Below are 17,271 nucleotides of genomic sequence, written 5' to 3' on the forward strand. Positions count from 1 at the left end.
GAGCCTCAAATCTCTTATGTTCCTACCTAATATTCAAACAAAGGCTTTAGGGAGCACTGAGAGGTCACAAAGTGGCTTTTGGCACTTTCCAAGAGGACTACCCAGTTATTTTTTTTCTGGCACCTTCTTCACTTTAGATATATTCACAAAGAGAGATTAGAAGAATGATATTTATTGCCAAAACTCATCTTGCTCACAATATTAGTTTGTTCCTTGAGAGACCAGGAGGGTAAGGTAATATCTTTTATTGGACCAATTTCTAAATATTACCTCACCTACCTTCTCTCTCTCTCTCTCTCTCTCTGGAAACAACATGGCTACCACCATGTTTTGCATGTTCATGGTTGATAACCAAGAAATTACTATAATTGTTTGTTTACATACCTGGATCCACTTGAAATCAGTGTAGGGAGAGGTCATAATACAATCAGCCCAGATGCATGAAATCTGATAGAGTTGGCAGATGCCACCTGCCGTAGATACTTCTAACTTCTGTCTTCTCATAAAATACCCACTGCAATTAGTCTCCCTGACAACCCCATACTTTCCTAATCTGATCCTTCATGTGGGTTGAAGGCTGGTGATCTGATGTCTGCCTTACCAACTGTGGAACACCACTTAATCTTTTGAGGTGTCCAAATGACTGTCTAAACCATCAGGATCTGCAGAGGGGAATCATTGAAGGGTCATGTCTCTCCTCAATCCATTCGCAACTGGGCTGAGCAGAAATTTCTTGCCCCTGTTTCCCCCACTCAGTAGATTAGAAGGGGGGGAGGAGAACATGCCATGTCTTACTGCAGCTTTATTAAACCAGATGCAGATAGCTAGGAAAGCCCAGCATTAAATTCAATTAAGCTTGTTAAATGTCAACCAAAGGGGCCTCTCATCATTACTAGCTGGGTGAGAAAAATATCAATGTGGGTTGTTTTTCTCAGGAGGAAAGGGGTTTTCTTCCTCTTATGTAATCAGTGATAATGAGCCCTTAATCATTTTTAATATATATTTTAGTTGTTTTAAATATAGTCAGACTTCAAAGCCCTCCATGGGTCAGCATCAGGCCTGTTGCCAGCCCTTCCTGTCCTGGGACACACAGTGACTCTCAGCACTCACACAGTAGAATTCCCTGAAATCACATGTAATAGGAACTTGCATACCCGAGCTAGGAAACAGGAACCTACCTGCAACAGGAAATAGAAGAATGGGTGAACTCACATTTGCCAATTTCAAACCTACTCAAACATCATGGCCTCAAATACTGGCCTCACAGAAGACAGTGGGAGTTTTACCATTGACGTCAATGGGATCAGGATTCCACTGCACGGATTCAAATGCTGGACTCAGAATTAAGTATTATTGAGTTCCTATTTGGCTTATGAGAGACTGAAAATTTGAGGGGGGGTGGGAAGAGAGTGTGTATATGTCTAGTTAAATTTAGATACAGCGTGTATACACTGTCCAGAACTCACCTGCTTATGGCAGCATAGTATTTGGGAAACATTCATTTATACATGATGACACATAGCACAGACTTCCCTGAAGGTAGCCTTAAAACAAAAGAATAATTCTTGAAAAGAAATATGGGTTTAGACGACTAGGAAAAAAGACTCAGAAAAGACCCCTTTACTCATACAAGAGGGGACTCAGCTAGTTCTGTGGCATCATCCTCCCTGCCAGCCTTGCGCAGGGTGCTCAGTACAGGCCAACAGAGGAACAGGGTGGAGACTTGGTTGGCCAGAGCAAATACATAATCTCTCTCCTGTCAGTCCCATGGAATGTATCCACACACACAAAAACAACAACAACACAGCCCCTGAAAGATAATGGTGTTGCCCAGCCAGGATAGTGGTGGGAGTATCATGGGAGACAGAGCTGATGTAGAGGCACAGGGCCTAGTCACGGATGTCTGTAGGCTCTTGTGCATCTGCAGTAATTAGTGGTATTGGTAGGTGGGCCCAGCCTCCTTTTCCATGAGGAGAGTAACCCTGTCCCTCAGTAAGACAATCGTAGGGAATCTCCAAGAGCCTCATGGAGATTTCCTCCCACACCTTTAAACAGGAGAAGGAATGGCCTGGACTAATATTTGATGATTAAATCTGCAACATGTAAGTATTTCTCTGTACTTATGTACTGGGGTCCTTTTCAAAGAACGGTCCAGATCCTCTGCTAGTGTTAACAGGCATAGCTCCATTGAATAAATTATTTATACCATTTGAGGATCTGACCCTCTATGCTGACCTACTTTATTTTAGGGGCTTCTAGGACTTGAAATACAATTTTGCTTGCAGTATCAGTCCAAGGGAAGAGGAAGCAATTGTTTTAATTGATAACCAGAAGTGACAGTTTTCATTTACCACGGTACCTCGTTTGCCAGGGTTATATGGGAAAATACTATTGCGATATTGCCTCTGATTCAACTAAGTTTATGAGAAAACTATGTTTGAGGTTAGGCAACAGGTTATATGTCTGAAATCCGTAGTTTGAAGAGATGGTAACCTTCTATAGTTTAGATTAAAATTTGTTTTAATTAGAAGGGTGACTTTGCCTTACCCCGCCTCAAACTTCCCAGAAAAGGTAATTTCCCCTTGATATTTTCATGCAGCATTTATAGATATATTTTTGGCCCAAATTTGAGGTGATTCAGACAAGACAATTTTAAGCTATAGGAATTCAAACAAAACTAAATGATGATTCATATTATGAAAATCTATTTAATACTTCTCTGCCAGACATGGCTTGCCTGAGAAGCTACAATTGCAGTTCATTTTAAAGATCTCTGTAAGACGTAACACACAAGGTCAATTATGAGACAGGGAAAGGAATTATTTGGAAGTTATTCACGGCTGAGTTAGTCAGAATGGCCAAATGTGTGCCAAATCCATAGGAAGGCAAATCTGAAACTGAGAGCAGGAGTCTAGGGTACGAAACCTGTAGGAGCAGACAGGCTGGGGAATAAAGAGCAAAGAAACACACAGAGCTTCTATATTACAGAAGTTCTAAAGCTCCCCACTCCCTTGCATTCTTTCATCCACATGCCCTGCAGAGCTTAGGGTCTCTTCAGGGTATCTTACCTCCAAGTGCCTGTTCTTAATACATAAGACATTTTAAAAAACAAACCCCATCCCCCAGCATTACCCTGAAGACTAGGTTCAGAATACACATCAGTAACTCGAGGATAAAAAAACAACAACAAAAACTCAGAAGTGCTGAAGTCATGAAGAATCAACCATTTGAAAAATCAAGGAATTCAGAGCTCAAGGTAAACCACAATAAAAAAAAAATGAAACATCTGAAAGCATGGAAAACAATAAAGCAAAATGACAGGGCCAAGGAGAGTATTTTTAAATCATAAAATATTTGTCATAGTTGTTTTGTGTAGAGAGGCTATCCTAAAGGTAATCCACATAACAGAGCAGAGGTATTAAATAATGTGCCCTACTCCTTATCCAACATTTTAAAGAACTCCACAAATAGTATCACAATAAGACACCAAAATACTATACATAAGAAATGTATCTTGGCAAGCTTTGAGATCTAGATGGCATAATAATGGGACACTTCAGACTGTTCTTTAGAAGATATAATAAAACAATCGAATGTGAATGAATAGGGTATCCATGACTCCTTTTACCGTATGTAAAGTTGACAGCTTGAAGAAAAGACAGACCTGCACAATACCCTCTATTTAAGGGGAGATATCAAGTGTGGAGAAACCAAGGTCAAGTTTAAGACATAATATTTAATAGTAGACAAAGACTTCTGCTGAATACTTCTATAACAAGAAGTTAGAGGAAAAGCATTGTCAACAGAGTTTAAACATTTAGCTTGACCAATAAGAAAAAAACCCTTTACACAATGGGATCCAGCCTGGTAACGCTACAAAAACAAGCCTACATTTAATTCAGTGAGAAGTCTGCTTGAGTAAAGAGTGCAGCATCACAACCAGCATATTATGAGTGTGCTCAATAAACATGTAAAGGTACATTTTAAGCTGGCACAGCATCCAAAATGAAGACCTATTTTGTCACTAAAAACTATTTTAATAAAAACTTATTTTTATTGCACATAGTAGCATAGCAGCAGAACATGAAGAATTTAATTGGTTTCATTGCAGCTAATTATTGTTGTTATGATTGTGTCTATGGGCCCAAACAAGATTGGGGGTCATTGTGTTAGACACTGTACAAACACATTGTTACAGACGTTCCTTGTGCCAAAGACCATATAATCTAAATGGACAATGCTGACATACACTGGGAGAAAGGAAATACATTAATAACCTAATTAGGCTTGTTTAGCCTAACCAAAAGAAGGTTGAGAGGAGATATGATTGCTCTCTATAAATATGTCAGAGGGATAAATACCGGAGAGGGAGAGGAATTATTTAAGCTCAGTACCAATGTGGACACAAGAACAAATGGATATAAACTGGCCACCAGGAAGTTTAGACTTGAAATTAGACGAAGGTTTCTAACCATCAGAGGAGTGAAGTTCTGGAATAGCCTTCCAAGGGAAGCAGTGGGGCAAAAGACCTATCTGGCTTCAAGATTAAACTCGATAAGTTTATGGAGGAGATGGTATGATAGGATAACATGATTTTGGCAATTAATTGATCTTTAAATATTCATGGTAAATACGCCCAATGGCCTGTAATGGGATGATAGATGGGGTGGGATCTGAGTTACTACAGAGAATTCTTTCCTGAGTATCTGGCTGGTGAGTCTTGCCCACATGCTCAGGGTTCAGCTGATCACCATATTTGGGGTCGGGAAGGAATTTTTCTCCAGGGCAGACTGGAAGAGGCCCTGGGGATTTTTCGCCTTCCTCTGTAACATAGAGCACGGGTCACTTCTGGAGGATTCTCTGCACCCTGAAGTCTTTAAACCATGATTTGAGGACTTCAATAGCTCAGACGTAGGTGAGAGGTTTATCGCAGGAGTCTGTGGCCCGCGTTGTGCAGGAAGTCGGACTAGATGATCATGATGGTTCCTTCTGACCTTAATATCTATGAATCTATAATTTATTGATGGAAATGGACAAGCTGATAAAGTGACTTTCCAAGGTCACACAGCAGCAGAGCCATAACCCCAAATTTCCTGAGTCCTAGTGCAGGGCCTTAATCAGAAAATCTTGGAGCTCTCTTGCTCTGATGGTTTCTAATGTGACAACAGTGTAAACAAACAATATTTGAATCTGAACCAAAAATAATAATTGGATACAATATCATATTAAAAATTGACAGTTTTGTGAAAGGATCATTTGTTACACTAAACAGATGTCATGTATTTGAACAAATTCAGCAGCCTTTTACTGAGACGGTGTATTAAAGACCAGTGTATAAAAGGGATTTGGCTCCTACAGTCTTGTAGAATCTAAGTCAATGATTACATTTTTGTTGTCCTCTGAATAGTGGATTGGCATCTTTTTCAAGTGAAGACTGTCAATGTTTTTGAATTATATTACCAATGCAGTGTAGATGTAAAAATACAGCTGAACTAATCTGTGGTCACTATCTTGCAGTAGCTTAAGAGATATCTATTGACAAGCAAAATGATTTTCTGTCAGTGGTCACATTTCATCTGAATCATTTCAACATTTCATCTGAACCTGCTGATAATAACCAGAAGGAGAAATAAGCAAGTTACAGGCCTACTCTGACCTGTGTAAATCTAAATCAACACAAGGCCAATACAGTTGTACTGTTTGTTAACGTTCACTGTGCTAGAATTTCTAAGATTATTGGCAAATAAATGTACCAGGACATCACTACTTGCTAAACATATGCACAAATATGTAGCTGAATATCTCTAAGTATGGAATATGGCTATTACTCACACAAAAGTAACGTTTACTTTTTAAATAAGACTCTAATACAGAGAATCGCCAGCCTATATCACTTCAAGTCATTTTGGTAACACACTATGATGCCGCTTCATTCTGTCACAATAATTTCTGCTGTGTGAACATATTTATTCTAGCTTCAGATGGCTAAAACTCATAAATAACCTACAAACACACTTCACTTACGTAAAAGGACTTAATCCAACACCGATTTAAGTCAACAGCGAGTGCTGGATCAGACCTGAAAGAAGTAATCCAAACTGCTGGGTAGAACAAAAATGTTGGCACAGTGTTTTACGAAATAATTACAATGACCAACTCCCATTAAAAATGTGATAATTTTTATTTTGATCTTTCATTTAACTAGATCAAAACCTCAGGCAACAAACAATTAGCTAGAAATAACTCTTGCTCTTGATTTTGATCACATTAGATACGTAAGAGAGAAGTGACAATACAATCATTTCCTACATCACAATATACAATTTCAGGAAGGAGAGTTTTTTTGTTTTCTTTTCTTTTTTTTTTTTTTTTTTTTTAAAGGAGTGCACCAAACTCTGATCATTTATTTAAAAATATTTCCAATGTTTTGGTTGTAAAGGCAGGTTGTTTTTAGTGGAAGTCTCTTAAGTCTGGAAATCATACTCCCACTTCAACAGAATCATCTTTAGAGTACTGTACAATGCATGTCTATTTACACAGGGCTCTATGGGGCCATTTAGTCTCATAGCTGAAAATATTAATTGATGCAAAACTCATCAGTGAGTACTAATTCAATGAGTACTTTTGAGGATTCCCCTCTTTCCCCCCCACTGCCACACTCTCTCTTTCTCTCTTAATTACCTGGATCCGTTCCCCATGTCTCAGCATTGTAGTATTGTCTAGTGGACCCAGCTGAGAACTTCCTCACCCTGATATGTGCCAGGAAAAGGGGAAACCGTTATAGCTGCTTCAGCAGCTCATCTCCTTGAGTTCTCAGGTCCCATATGCAGTGTTGGTCTCCAGGCAGCCCCAATGGCCATTCTACACTTCTGGCTTCCCTCCATCCCCTTCATTCAAGCTGGACTCTAGCTCAGTTTCCCAGCCCCTTACTCATGGCTACATGGAACAGTTCAGAGTGTAGTCTAATTAATTCCCCTTTTTGGGGAAAACTGTAGAATAAGAGGCAACTGCAGACAGGGTACAGAAGGACAGGGAGAAAGAAAACAAATAGTAGGTGTCTGTCTACAGCAAAGTGGTGAATTCTGTGCTATGCTGGAGAAATACTAAATTCAATGGCTATGGAATTGCAGTCTATAGGGCCACAACTGAGAGAAATGAGGCAGTTCACACCTCAGAGCTATGGTTTCATGGACACTATAGATTCAGCAAGACAATCTTACATCAGTTTACACTTTATTCATGTTTTTGAACTTTCCATTACTACCATTAAGCCTATGAACATACATGTTTAAAGGAAAGCTGAGATTTGGGATTCTCAATTCTGCAGCAATGGGCAAATTCCACAATAGATTTGATGGCTGTGGAAGTGGACACTACACACGGGCCCAGTACATATGCTTGATAAAAGACATTGCCTATCTAATTCAACTATAGACCTGTTCTTGCTTCCATTGAAGCTTCAGATATTTGTATTCCTGCATGTATTATCCGGGAGGGTGAGTAGGATGTCCAAAGCATGGCCCTTCGGAACAATGAGCTCCATCGAACCTGATTTCGGAGAGGATGAAAATGTGTGAATAGTGATGCTGATGAAGAATATATATATTAACAGGAACACATTTCATATGTTGGTGCCCTGAATTAAAGAAATCAGCACTGATTTTTTTTTATTGCACAATTCAAAATGTTGAGAAATATGGGTATGTCAAGTGAAGTTGTGGAATTGTGGGTTGGGCTTGAGTAGAATTGTGCCACTGCCTCTACCCCCTACTCCTTCCTTTCCATTCTCCATGAAAATGTATGTTACATCATAGAACGTGTAGATATCATTACATATCTATTTCATTATCTACAAAATTTTACTAACAATTATAAGATGTAGGGAATGACAGGCTATTATGATCTGCACAACTTCCGTTAGAAATGTTATTGTTTTCCTGACTTTCATGAGGATGTGATTTATATAGGATATTTATTCTTATCTGTGGAGAATACTTCAAAAATCATACAGCTTTCCTAGCCTACTTTATCTTTATTCTGCCAGGGGAAGGTCATCTCATTCATTTACATCAAAGATACCAAAGTCAAAGGTGAAAAAACACATACACAACACACAAGCACACTTTTAAATAACTCAGACATCTAAAAACTTTGTTTTTGTACTAGTTTTTATTTTTACTGTCTTTAGGGAATATTCTGAATTATGCACATAAGAATAACAAAGAACATGAATTTAATTCTTTATTAGCAACCTAGTCAATATACCTTGAAATAAAGGGACATTAAAATATTACTAGTAGTATCATGGCAAAGAAGCAAAAAGATGGATTTTTAAAAGAAGAATTTTGGCTGAACATCAGGAAAAAAATAAATTCCAAAACAGAGGGGTTTTGGTTTTTAAAAATTTTTTGGAACAGTCTCTCGAGGCAAATCATAGATGCCAAATCACGTTAGACATTTAAAATTAGACTACCCAGACCTTAACGCATGGGAAAATATAATATGGTACATTCTCAATGTGTGGTGTGTACAGAATGTGGGCTGTGAGCGGGTGGCTGCTGAGTCACATACAACCAGTCAAGGGAAAACACCCATCAAAAAAATAAAACAAAACAATGTGGGTCTTCCATTGACTTCAACAGGCATCAAACCAAGTACATATACAGTAGAGTTTTACAGGAGCTAGGACTCAACAAGAATGAGCCAAAGAGAGAGAGAGAGAGAGAGAGAGAGAGAGAGAGATTGGCTATTTCTATCAGCCTGTTAGTGTGATCTCAATTGAATGCAAGGTCTTGAACAAATTTTGACAGAGAAAGTATTTAAGGACATATAGATAAACAATGATTGGGATAAAATACAATATGGTTTCATTAAAGATCATGACATACATACCTATCTTTCTTTGAGAAGATGACCAATTTTCTAGAGGACAGAAATGCAGTAGATCTAATCTACCTGTGATACAATTCCAAATGGGAAATTATCAGTTAAATTGGAGAAGCTGGATATTAATAGGAGAATCGAAAGATAGGTAAGGAACTGGTTAAAGGGGAATCTACATGAAAATTCATCTTTCATGAAGTCTACCAGGCTGGAGGGAGGTTACCAGTAGAGTAAGAGTAGAGTAGGTTACCAGTAGAGGGATCAGTCTTTGGACTAATCTATTTTACATTTTTATTAATAACCTTGGCACAAAAAGTGGGAGTGTGCAAATAAAATGTGCAGATGACACAATATTGGGAGGGATTGTCAGTATGGAGAAGGACTGGAATATCATACAGGAAGATTTGGATGATCTTAAAAACAGGAGTAATAGAAATGGGATAAAATTTAATAGTGCAAAATGCAAAGTCACCCACTTAAGGACTAACAGTTGCTGCTATAAACTGGGGACTTCTCGGGATTTGTTTGCACTTGAAATGCTGCAGCTGCTCTACTTAGCATTTCAAGCATAGACAGTATGTATGCTGATCGGAGGGGTTGTCCCATCAGCGTAGGTAATCCACCTCCCTGAGAAGTGGTAGCGAGATCAACAGAAGAATTCTTCTATCAATTTAGCACTGTTTGCAAGGAGATTTAGGTCAGTTTAACTAGTTTGCTCAGGAGGGTAGATTTTTCACAATCCTGAGCAATGTAGCTGGCTCAATCTAACTTTTTAGTGTAGACCAGCCCTTAGCTGGAAGCAATAGAAGAAAAAAAAAAACTTGTGTGCATTGGTAAATCAAAGGATGACTATGAGATGCCAATGTGATGTGACCCATGAAAAAGGCTAATGAAATCCTAGGATATATCAAGGGAGGTACTTGCAGTAGAGATAACACTTATTACCATTATATAAGGCACTGGTGAGACCTCATATGCAATTCTGGTCTCCCTTATTTAAGAAAGATGAATTAAATTGTATCAGGTACAGAGAAGGGCTACTGGAATGATCAGAGGAATAGAGAACCTACCTTATGGAGTTTGGCTTGTTTAGCCTAACACAACAAAGGCCGAGGGGAGATAGGATTGCTTTCTATAAATATATCAGAGGGATAAAAATCAGAGAGGGAGAGGGGTTAAGGCCAATGTTGGCACAAGAACAAATGGATATAAACTAGTCATCAGTAAGTTTAGGCTTGAAATTAGATAAAGGTTTCTAACCATCACAGGAGTGAAGTTCTGGAACAGCTTTCCAAGGGGAGTAGTAGTGGAAAATAACAAACTTGTTTCAAGACTTGAGCTTGATAAGCTTATGGAGGGGCTGGTATGAGGAGCAAATATTTCCAATGGCCAGAGATGAGGGCTCTGAATTACTACAGAGAATTCCTTCACAGGTGTCTGGCTGGTTGGTCACCCCTCCATGCTCAGGGTCTAATTGATTGTCATATCTGGGGTTGAGAAAGAATATTCCTCCAGATCAGATAGGCAGAGAGTTTTCACCTTCTTCTGCAGCATGGAGCCTGGGTAATTTGTTTGTTTGAACGAGAGTAAATGGCAGATTCTCTATAACTTGAGCCTTTAAATCAAGATTTGAGGACTTCAGTAACTCAGCCAGAGGTTACGAGCCTATTAGAGGAGCGAGTGAGGTTCTGTCACCCCCAGTAGACTCACTCTGTACCCAATATTCCCTGTTCAACACCCAGAACAGTTTCCTGCCATAAGCACAACTCAACAATCCATTCTGGCTGCACTATGACTTGTGCATTGAAAATGTAAAATGAGATAAAATAGTCAAGAACTTCTAGGCCACCTTTGTGGTTTACTTGATCCTACATCAAAGACATGATGCTGAATGGGCATTTTCACATCTGACATAGCAGCAACTGATATCCCAAACCCAGGCTTAAATCTTGGTGTAGTGCTGCTGACCTTTTTCCACAGCCCGGGAAGGATTACACATCATCATCAGATCTCTTCCAGGCGTTTCACTCAGGCCATGGATTGTTAATTGAAACAGAACCACACAAAACAGACCTATTCCACTAATCCACAAAGGCTGCAAGGGCCAAAGGTCTTTTTCTCTTCTCCAGGACCAGTCACAGAAGCAACAAGTTCCCCTCCAAGTAAGATTTCTCAACCCTTTATAGGGATCACATGACAGTTTTCCAGCTGGGCCTGATCATTGAACTAGGCTGGTGGCCTCAGGACACCTGGCCCTTAAAGGGATAGACTACCCTGTTCTACTTGGCTTCAAGACTGAGATGAATGAGAATCTGGATTAAGAGTGAGAGTTCTCATTCAAATCTATATCTGACATAACTGCAACGGGAATACAGAATACGATTGGCTAAGCACATTTTAGAAAATACAAATGTTCCTTCCTCAAGTTTGCTCCAACATGGAACTCTCTCATTAAAGAACTTTAACCAGCCTTCAACTATCCGATGCTTTAAAGCTGAAGTATATATTAATATTTAAAAACTGATTTAAATTATATTACACTGCAGCTCCTCTTTATTTGGCACTTCACACAAGGACACTTGTGGAATTATGCTATTGCTGGAATGTGTGGTTAAATGAATCAAAGCACACTGTAAATTGAAGATTAACAGCCAGAATATTACCCTGGACACATATTTTGAAAGAACCTTATTTAAATCATGCAGTATGAGGATCATGGTATAAATCCAAATTGTTTATGAATATTTATATGGAATTGAATTAAAATACCTATTTCTCATCCAAGATCAAGTATTGATCGCTGTGCAATGAGTTACAGTTTATTTCTTCAGTTTATTTTTACAAGATAAAACTTGGATAAAAATGTGCTATGCATTCTCAATTAAAAATACATCATGCAGTGAAAACAACGAGGAGTCCTTGTGGCACCTTAGAACCTAACAAATTTATTTGGGCACAAGCTTTTGTGGCCTAGAACCCACTTCCATGCAGTGAGTTACAGTTTATTTGTTCGTGTAGTTTTTTTTCATAAAAGGCAAACTTTCACATCAGCTGTTTTGTCTAACTCTTCACTTGTTATGTGAAATGTTGTTTGTTCACTTTATTATACAACAGCCGGAAGCATATAGGCATAATATGCATGTTTTCATGTTCACTCAATTTGGTTCTGACTGAAAACCTACTGAAGTCAATTGGAGTCCTTCCACTGACTTCATTCAGCTTTGGATCAAGCCCTATCTGCCTCATCATGCAAACTAAGCGTAACCCCCAAGGAGATTACCTAGATTCCCGGGGCTCTGTCTGCTGGCAGCTCAGGGAGAGGCACACTATCTCTGGTAGGGAGTGGGATGCCCCTCCCAGGGAGTTCAGGAAAGGGGAGAAGCCATTTTTGAGTGAGTCTGGAGCCAGCCAGGGCAAGGGCAGGCAGGACTGGCTGCGTGGGGAGCTGGTAAGTCCCAGGCCTGCATGGAGGGTTCCCCCTGAGAACCGGCCTCTAGGGACCTGAAAGCAAGATCCCTCAGCTGGGCTTTTCCTTCTCCACTGATGATTTCCAGTTTGTAGCGTTTCGCTGTTAAACTTTCCCAGCAAGGCTGAGTTAGCCCTCCAGCTCCCTTGGTGAGACCAACCACCACATGGTTAGCTCTGCTCTGTCTGCTAGTTCAGGGCTGCTGCCTGGTGTGCGTGTGTCTGTGTCTGGATGCTGGGCTAGAAGACTACAGTTTGGATTTTAGGAGAGCTGTGTGATCCTCACTTTGAGCCCTGCACCTCTTTGTGGTGAGGGGAAATCCTGGGACCATAGCAGCCTAATTCCTGCCTGAAGAGGATCCTTGCCAGCAGAGATCAGCCCCTCTGCAGTGACTGAGGAGTCCAGAGTCATTCATGGAGTTTGTGAATGTACCATCTTTTAGTCAACCAGGGAATTTGTTTTGGGGACCCCCTACTCCCTGAACTGTGCCCTCAAGCCAGGGAGTAAGGGTTTGGGGATTTTATAACCTACTGCATATTAAACCTGTGGAGGGATTTACCACCGTCTCCCCTTTGTGAGTCCTTTGAGCTGTACTGAACCCAGTCAGCTACACTGCTAAACCACTGCGGAGAAGAATTTTGTGGTCATAGGTCATCAAGGGCCCCAACAAAGTACATGTATCAATGGGACACTAATCTTACATTTGCTACAATCAAGTCACGTGACTGGGGAAAGACACCGGTATTATCAGCGTGGGCACCAGTGAAACCTAAAAATAATGTTTTACCCTGTTACATTTGTCTCCTGTTTAATATAATTATTGTGTTGAATATAGTGTGTGTGTTTGTGTTATTTCTTGGAAGTCTCCAACTATCTGCCAAGTAAGTGGGAATTACCCTGTGGTTAGAATTTTCCTCCCAAGCTGCCCTGGTGACTCTGCCAGGAAGGAGCGAGGGGGGGGAGGCACCGCCAAATAAATGCATAGGAAAAAAGAAGATACACCCCGCTGAGTGGGTGGTGGAATCCAGAAGAACCCAGACCTGTCCATCAAAACCTGTAAGGAGATTGGCATTAAAGAAGGTAACCGGGTGGAGAGGGGGCGCTACATAAGACAATGCTTCTTTATCCCCGCTGTGCATTTGTAACTCATTAAAATGCATGAGGAATGACTTGTGTTTGAATGGCTATTTGGTTAACATGGTATGGGTGGCCACCTGTTATAAAGGCCAAAAAATGGAGTTCCAATTGCAGCTGTTAACAGGTTTTATTGTAGAATATTCACATCATAAAAAAGATGGTGTATGAATATTTATTTCCATTCAAATTAAAATACCTGGTTCTCTATAAATGAAGTTTAAAATATGTAGTGATTATCTTCACAGTTTGATGTCTTTGTCCTTCCTTAGATAAACAGTGTGTATTAACACATCAATGTTAGCTATCCTTTGACTTCTGCAGGCACTTAAATGAAGACTCCACTAAGATTTTTATCACCTCCACCTGTTTTTTGGGCCTCTTCAGATTTCCATACCAGACGGAGCAGACATTTTAGAGGTGTTTAACTGGCTACAATTTCCTGACAGACAGTAAGATAACCTGTTTTTAAAAACCCACTTCATTGTTATTCTGTGCTTTTACTGACAGCTTTGTGCAGCTGCCACTCCACACCCAGAGACTGTAGCAGTCAACTGGTTTCCTTTTGGAAATCCCTCCACTAGGAGAGGCAAGATTTTAAAGTAAAGCTGTTACAGGGCTCCATCCAACTGCCCCTCTACACAGCATGAGTCTGCAGCTGTTAGCAGGATGTTCCCCTTGGACCTTGACTTCCTGAGTCTGGGGAAAGAGGAGCATCATTCAAAGTAAGGCTCCTATGGGCTTCATACGGCTCAATGCACACAGCCTGAAACTGCTGTTTTCATAACTCTGGCAGCACGGTAGCATCAGCATCACTTTTCTTCTTTGGTTTTCCTCTGACATTAACACAGTACATCTTGCCTTTCACATCATGGACTTGATCCAAAGACCACTGAACTCAGTGAGAGCTTTGGGTAAGACCCGTCTCCTTGCAGTGTGGCTACAATATTGTGGTGCCTTTTGTTTTCTGTATACTGTACATTTACTTTTCTAAGAACTCTGTGCAGCACAGTTGGGCAGCCATTTTGTTCTCAAAGTTATTGCAGCCTGTAAAAGGTCAGCAAGGATTATGTTTTCTCATGGAGACATTCGATTCCAGAAAAAAAAAAAAAAAAAAAAGATAAGCTAAACTAAGTAATCATTGAAGTACATAGTTTGCTCATTGTATATGAAAATACATCTTCTAGCATCTCTCAGACACCACTATTATTTCACTTCAACTAATATATCTCATGTGTGCCATGCTGCCTGCTGGAAAATATCGTGGCAAAAACTGAACTTTCATCTCTCCTACTGAACCCTCTTCTTTTTCTCCATTATGGTTGACAACTCCACTGTCAGATGCTGGGGTGCAATCCAGAAGGCAACCCCTCACTTGTTACCACCTGCCCCACAACTTTGGGTGCATCATAATGCTTTGCTGTTGTAGTTCCCAAGAGAGGCCACTCGCAAACAGCCTAACAGCATGCAGGTCAGTCCGTATGTGTCCGTGTATAGCTGCAACACTGGTCCGGCAACTCTGACTTCAGCAGCCTGTCAGCAACACTCCAGTCACACTCTGGGGCTTCCAGCAGCATTGGATACTACTTGCAGGGTGGCCCCACCACACACTCCCAGTCTCAATGTTTCTACAAAGTGTGCGTTCTGGACAGTGCCAATGTTAAATGTCATTGCCCATGTAAAGCCTCAATATTCAACAGTTGGCTATTTTAACTGGAGTTACCAAACAGGTCAGATTAAACTAATCCAGTATTGTATGTAGATTAAAAATGAAGCAAGTTTATTTAACTACAAAGAGAGAGGTTTTAAGTGAGTTTGAGTATTAAAGTCAGGAATGGCAACAAAACAAAACAAAAACCACACAGATAAAAACACTTTCAAATAGCTCAAACTTAACCAACTAGACTTGGTTAAAAGGTAAAATTCTTACCACGTTCCCACAAACAGAGCTGACCAAATTTACAGGTCTGGATCTCCCCGCAAAGTCAAAGGGCTGGTTCCTTTGTCATTTTAGATGAAAGATGAATTGGAGTGTTTTTGCCCCTCACTTTTAGTCCAGTCACCCTTTGAAATGCATTGTCCTGAGGGTTACCCCTAGATAAAATTCATTCCAGCAATGAGGAAGGAGACATGGAGTCTCATGGTGAACGAGGTTCCATACCAGCGGTGGGCAACCTGCAGGCCGCGAGACAGTTTGTTTACATTGACCGTCTGCAGGCACAGCTGCCCACAGCTCCCAGTGGCTGCAGTTCACCGTTCCCGACCAATGGGAGCTGTGGGAAGTGGCAGCCAGCACGTCCCAGCGGCCTGCCGCTTCCCAAAGCTCCCATTGGCCGGGAATGGCGAACTGCGGCCATGCTTGTGGACGGTCAATGTAAACAAACTGTCTCGCCGCCCGCCAGTGGATTACCCTGACAGGCTGTATGCGGCAGATTGCCCACCACTCTTCCATACTGTTGTTTTCTAAAATGCAGATCCATCTGTTCCTGCCCAACTTCTTTGCCAAAGAATGGCCACTTTACAGGTGATTGCCAATCAACTTTATTGACACCTGGCTAGAGGCATTAGCTGATCCTTTGTCTCTGAGAAACTGGTTTGCCCTCCTTTTCCCATCCACATCTTGTCTGGTAAACATATTATAGTCATAATTTCAGTTTATGTTCATAACTCTTAATTTGCATTTTGTATGTACATTGCACAAGAATACTGATTAGTGTGTTATTAGCTTTTAAATGATACCTCACAAGGCATGTTTTGCACAAAAAATACTGCAATAGTGTGCAGGGTGTGAATACGGGGGTGGTTTCAGATACATCCACTATCTTCTTTTTCACTCAACACACAACTTCATGACTGCCCCTTATCTTCTCTCCCCTCAGAGCCAGGCTCTCAAGTCTTGTCATTTTTCCAGCTAGAATATTTCTAAAATCCATCTTTCCCTCTCCCTAAGCTAATATACTGTTCCACAGCTGACTTCTGTCATCTGGCCTATCACATCCATTTTCTCCAGCTCTCATTTATCTCCTCTTCAATCTATCATTCAGGAAGTCAAATGATGCTTCTCTCACATTGCTCTGATCATGTTACCTCACAGACTTCCAGTCCCTACCTTTATTTTTTTTAATATATATATATATATATATATATATATATATATATATACACACACACACACACCATTTGAGGATCTCTCTCCAATGAAATCCTTGATGGCCTGCTTAAAGAAGTTTTAAATACCCTTTATGCCACTGGAGAGGTACAAAGGGCACTTAGAGATGTACAAAGATCTGGCCCTCAGTATTATGCTTTTACTTTAATTATCCTATTTGTTAGTTATCACTATAGCAGGTAAGAAGATACTCTGTCTGTAGGATATTATAAAATCATAGGATAAAAATAGAAATTCCCTCTCTAGTTTCCTAACTTTTATTTCCATGTCATGTTTGGAATAACAGCAACCTCATCAGGTGCTTGCAGGCAGCTGACAACTGTTTAAATGAAGCCTTGCAAATAAATTGAAAAACCAGTATAGGAGGAGTAACACATGTAGTTTTTTTGAATATCTGAAATGACAAGAGCCTATGCAGAAAAATGAATTTAATTAAAGGCACTCATGCAGATTCTTAGCCTTATAAATCTGCAAAGTCATTTCCCCTTCAATTAAATTAGCATTTGTCATTGCATGGAAATAACTCCCTACTGATCAGGTTTGCCAATACTGAACAATTAGGAGAAATACATAATACAGTATTGCAAAATATTTCACGTTAGAGTATCTCAGTAGAACC

This window comes from Chelonia mydas, chromosome 9 (genome assembly GCF_015237465.2).
Source record: "Chelonia mydas isolate rCheMyd1 chromosome 9, rCheMyd1.pri.v2, whole genome shotgun sequence".
NCBI classification, from domain to species: domain Eukaryota; kingdom Metazoa; phylum Chordata; order Testudines; family Cheloniidae; genus Chelonia; species Chelonia mydas.